The following is a 6088-nucleotide window of genomic DNA, read 5'->3' on the forward strand; positions in this document are numbered from 1 at the left end:
GGATCTAAATTATTCATAATGTATACTAAGGTTGTGTCTGCAGTTCTAGATAAAGTAAATTGTTTGTTGTATGCAGATGACACCAGCCTTTATTGTTCTGGTGACGACCTAAACAAGCTTGTTGATTTAGTTGAAAAAGAACTGGCAGTGTTAAAACGATGGTTTGACAGGAATAAACTTTCTATGAATGTGGCCAAAACAAAGTACATTATATTTGGAAACAGGAAAATTAACAATGAAATTATTATAAAAATAAATGGTATTGAAATTGAACAAGTACACACATATACATTTTTAGGAATTACTATAGATGGAAAACCGAGTTGGAAGCCTCATATAGATGATATAAAGTTAAAAATATCAAAAAATATAGGACTTATGAGTAGAATGAGATTTATTTTAGATATTAAATCCCTTCAGATACTCTATAACTCATTTATTTTACCATATCTGAGCTATGGGATTGAAATATGGGGAAATAATTACAGAGCAAATATTTATCCCATATTTACTTCAAAAAAAGGTAGTTCAAATCATTTCCCATGCTAACTATTATGCACCAACAAACTCTATCTTTATCCATTTAAAAATTCTAAAATTTTACGATATTATTGACCTGCATACACTGACTTTAGTATATCAGGCATATCAGGCTCAACTTCCACCTTATCTCCAAAGGATGTCTGAACAAAGGGAAGGAGGATATAGTCTAAGAGGAACTGGGATTTAAAGAAAAGGAATATTAGAACCAATAAAAAAGATGTATCTCAGTAAGAGGAGTGAGTTTATGGAATAGCCTCGAGGATAGATTTAAAAAATTCATGCTCGTTGAAAATATTCAAAAAGAGTTTTAAAAATAATGCGTTACATAATTACCAAGTACATCAAAATGAGTTTAGTCGCTCGTTTATACCTCATGATTGATTTTGTTGAAATTAGGATGATGTATGTAATGACTGTATTGTTTACATGTTTATTTACTTTTGATATTTATGACACTGTTGATTTTTTGTAATGGATTAATAGGTAGGCTTAAATAAGTTTAACTTCAGCCTATATCTTAAAAACCATAAATTATATCTAAAGGAAGTGTTTAATTTACAAGAGGAATTTGTACTTGTGACAATTATTATTATGATCTTTATTTGATAATTATTTTCCTTTTCATGTGTTTTATATGTATTGTTATGACGGAAAAATAAATACAAATACAAAATACAAATACAAAGTAAATAAATATATCACCCCTTTTACAAGAATCTGAACTTAGTAGGTCTCACGAGTTAAATACGTAAGAGAAATCTTCTGCAATGTGCACATCCTATGGAGCCACCACTATATGAGACACCATAACGGTCATAGAACTCAGTAAGCTCTTAAAACACACTAAAGTTTCATTTTCATGGAGTGAATACCCAAAACCTCTGGCTCTAGGATTGCAGGGCTGATCCAGAACTGTCTGTCCTGCTGACGGATGCACTGCCCAGAGTCTGACTGATATGCTCCAACTCCCTGAACTTGTCCGGAAGAGTTGCCTTAGCAGACAGTGAGCAGCTGATACTCAAAACCAGTGTGAGCTGTTGTGAGTATAAAACACTTCTGATGTGTGAGGGGTTAAGCCTGGTTTATGCTTCTCCGTCAGCTCCGCAAGGGACAGACACGCACGGATTGACGGAAGCGTTTTGCTCTCATGCTTCTCCGTCTCCTGGAGAGTGTTGCAAAGCAATTCCCCGGCAGGACAGCAGAGGGCGTAGCGCTGTTCTGTGGTATCCTGTCATGCATCGGTCCAAGATAGTGTGTTTATTTTGTGTTTTTTGTGTATATAAGAGACTTTTAACACGGACATATTTGTCTCTCATTCTTCTCCACTTCATGCGCTCGCCACCTCTAAACCCACGTTTCCTGTCATTTCCGTCCACAAATAAAACGCTTACTGCGCATCTTTTCACTCCTCCAGTCACGGGAGAATTAAACGTTCATGTTTTTAGAGTTTTTTCGCGAGGTATTCTTCAAGCTTCTCCGTGCCTGCCGCTAGTTATCCTCGGCTCTCTTTATGTTTTTGAGGGCGCAATGGCGGAGCTGTAAACAGCGGCGTCCTGACCAATCACAAGCTTGCGTAATCAGTCTCGTTCGACGGATGTTTAAAAAAGTGGGCTCGACTCCGTACGTACTTGCGAGCCCTACGCAAGGACGGATAATGGCGTTGCGTGTCTCCGCACTGACGCAGACGGAGAAGCATAAATCAGGCTTTAGTTTATACTGATAATCGTGTATGTTTTCACCATAATCAGCAAACAACGAATAAAACAAAGCCTTTTTTTAAATGTCTGACCTAATGTTTTAATACATGCATCGTGTAAAATTAAAAAGACTAGACAGCAAACTGCAATTCAGATAACTGACCACTAGGTGACAGCGTTTCACCAGTTTTTATGTGTCTCTGTTTTTCTGCCACCTTGGGGTCACACGAGTGAATAAGACCTATACTGATATTTTTCATCCCAGAATAAACTTTGAAGCTACATTTATCCTGTCAGATCTTATCCTCTCCTTAAGGTATATCTGTCAATGCTAAATTAGTAGACATGTTTGAGTGGTAAACTGTTTTCACAGTCACTTTATTCTATATGATGCATATTGGAGATTGTCACTGTGGATAAATCTAAACCAATATGTTTTTATTTTATTTTACGTAAAACCCAGAGTGGGCTGCTGCCTAAATGTGGTGGAGGGGTTTGAGTGTTCCAATGGGATCCAAAGGAGCATCAGCAGGTCAATCACAGAGCTCTCTTGATTTGGTGGGCAGGATGTAACTGTAACTGAGAAAAACAATTATCAACACCTTCGTATCTTCGCTCATTACTCATCACTTCCAACAACCAGCGCAATTTACGTTCCAGTAACTTAATCTCTATGGTTATTCCCAAAGTTCGCACCTCCGTTGGCCGCTCCTCATTCCAGTTTGCTGATTACAAAGACTGGAAGCTCACTACCTACATTCCATTATCTACCTTCAATAATTCATCACAATCAATAATTTCTGGTCAATGCGATTGCTTCTGAGCACCTAAATACAGTTTTAAGTCTGTTTTGAATGCTTTGTACATATTGTATATGAGAACAGTCCTTTGTCTTTTTATCTGATTGTTTTATCTTATCTAGATCTTGTATTTTTTTGTCTTATCTGTTTTTCTTTGGTGTAAAGCTCACTATGTGTCTGTTGCTGCGGTACAACGCCTGCATCACAGCAGATGCAGCACCAATCCGCCTATCGATCTCGCGCTCCGTCTTTACCTCACTCGTGAACAAGAACCCGAGATACTTAAACTCCTCCACTTGGGGCAGGACCTCATCCCTGACCCGGAGAAGGCACTCCACTCTTTTCTGACTCAAGACCATGGTCTCAGATTTAGAGGAGCTGATTCTCATCCCAGCTGCTTCACACTCGGCTGCGAACCACTCCAGTGAGAGCTGGAGATCACATTCTGATGGAGTCAACAGGACCACATCATCTGGAAAAAGCAGAGACTCAATCCTTAGGCCACCAAAACAGATGCCCTCCACACCTTGGCTGCACCTAGAAATCCCATCCATGAAGGTTATGAACAGAATCGGTGACAAAGGGCAGCCTTGGCGGAGTCCAACTCTCACTGGGAACGAGCCCGACTTATTGCCGGCAATGCGGACCGAGCTCTGATACTGGTCATACAGGGACCTAACAGCCCGTATCAGAGGGCCTGGTACCCCATGCTCCCGGAGTACCCCCAACAGGGCCCCCCAAGGGACGCGGTCAAACGCCTTCTCCAAATCCACAAAACACATGTAGATTGGTTGGGCGAACTCCCACGCACCTTCCAGGACCCCCCTAAGGGCATAGAGCTGGTCCAGTCTTCCACGGCCAGGACAAAAGCGAATCTGATGTTCTCATCATGTTGCTGGAGGTTGTGCTCCCAGGGAGTTTTGACCCTAATGGTCATCCGTTGGTAAGGTTATTCGAACACAAAAATACAGTTTACTTGCAATGATTTAGGAATGTTCTGCCCCCTATCGCCAGGGAAAATACACACCATCACTTTAATAGATCAACCAAACAGTCTTGCTTAATGAGCCTCTCTGTCACCGTCCTGCACACAGTGCAGACAGAAGCATGATGCTGCCCAGATGGGAGGGCCCTGATGCTGCATCATCAGGCTTTTATTCCTCCCACTGACCAGGGTTGTAAACTCACAGTGGAGAGGTTCCCTTAGCACTCTCAGCTACATTTTCCCAAAAAGCGACATGCTGCCTCCAGCTGGACACTGAGAGGAATGTGCTGCTGCATGATTGCTGTTCACTTTCTTCACCATTTAAATGCCCTGGTTAATGGAGTAAGGGGTCTGACCATCTTGGATGTTTACAGATATGTGAGTCAGTGTTTGGGGAGAAAAAAATATGATCACATTGAACACACAACCAGTTCTGACAGATCTGCAGTTCCCTCGCGAAGACAGAAGCAGAGACAGCTGCATGCTTTCCTGTCCACATCTGGCCCTTATGCTGGTAGCAGGGCTTAAAAATCTTGAACACTTGTTTAATCAATAGATTAATGTTCAGTCAAACCATATATTGATGTTGTTTATTCAAGACATAATTGTAAAGCAAAATAAAATATTACAATCAATGAGTAAAGAAATAATCAGAATAAAAAAATACACATGTTTCTGCTGCTCACCATTTTAAATAAGTTTTTATCTCCATAGTTTTTGTGTGTGTGTGAACACAGCAACACACACCTAAAAAAATGCTTTTTTAAATAAAATTTGGGATAAAATTTTAAATAACTGACACATATTTTTCTAAAATGTTTGTGTTTGTAAATTTTAAGTTAAATGTTTTGGATGAGTACTGTTATTTTAATAAAAACAAATAAAGACGCAACGCAGCACATTGCCACAGACTAAATTCAACCAGTTACCACAAGGACCAATTTGGTGTACCACCCCAAAATTTTCTTTGGCCCCATCTGGCCACCCCTATCAAAATTTTCTGGAGGCGCCCCTGGTCTGGTGCAGGATCTCTGGGAGGGAAGACACAGGAGTAAGTCACAAGGATACTGCAGGTACAAGTCAGGGAGCCCTGCGGTTATCACGAGAGTAGTGGAACCATCTGGCGCCATCCAGGTGAAGTCATGCTCCTCTGATGATGCAGCTGATGAGAAACAGCTGGGAGAGCTGCCTGCCACACCCTGCGGAGGGAAAAAGAGAAACAAGGAATACCTCCAAAACATCAGCAGGGAAGGGGAACCCGACAAATGGTGGAAACAAATCCTATTGCACACTGCTGACAACTAGTGGTCAGCGTTTGAATTGCACCAAAAGAAAAGAAAATACACAAATGATTGTAAATTCTTACACGTTTTGATACACAGCTTTTGAATATTGATGCAATATCACAGAAAAAAATCACAATGTTTTACCGTATCAATATTTTCAAATATCCCTAATCCATAGTAAATATTTAATGTTGCTGTCAAGATGTTATTAGTGGGCCCACAGGCCTTAAGTTATAAAATGTGCACAAAATGTTTCATTCTTTCTGGAGGCATTATTAAAGTGACTTTCTGGAGTTTTCCCCTTTCAGAAATTATGTATGATTTTTCAGAAATCTGTAAAAGTGATTGTTCATCATGTACTGTAATATAATGTGCAATGTATTTTTTATTTTTTTATTTTTTTTGCTTCAGCACGCCCCTGCCTCGCAGAGCTCCGGAAACTGAGCGCCGACCAGAACTAACCAATAGCGTTAAACTACCGCTTACGTGCTTCAAATTTAAGGATTACCTCGGCTGATGCAGAGTTGATGAACTTTTCATGGACAAGTAAGTCTCCAAAATATAAATATATGAAAATTCAACATGGCATGAGAATAATACTAATAACTACGTGTTTTAGCTCTGTTTTGTCAGCTAAAGAAGCACATTCATAAACAAGAAACGTGAAGTCCCCATTTTTAAAAAAATGGGTCGAGAGACTATTTGTGTGAAATGCTTGTCAGCCACTAGATGGTGCCATCGGATAAGAGAAATACTAAAGATACTTTATGATGAGGT

The sequence above is a fragment of the Nothobranchius furzeri genome, chromosome 10 (assembly GCF_043380555.1).
Source record: "Nothobranchius furzeri strain GRZ-AD chromosome 10, NfurGRZ-RIMD1, whole genome shotgun sequence".
Lineage (NCBI taxonomy): Eukaryota > Metazoa > Chordata > Actinopteri > Cyprinodontiformes > Nothobranchiidae > Nothobranchius > Nothobranchius furzeri.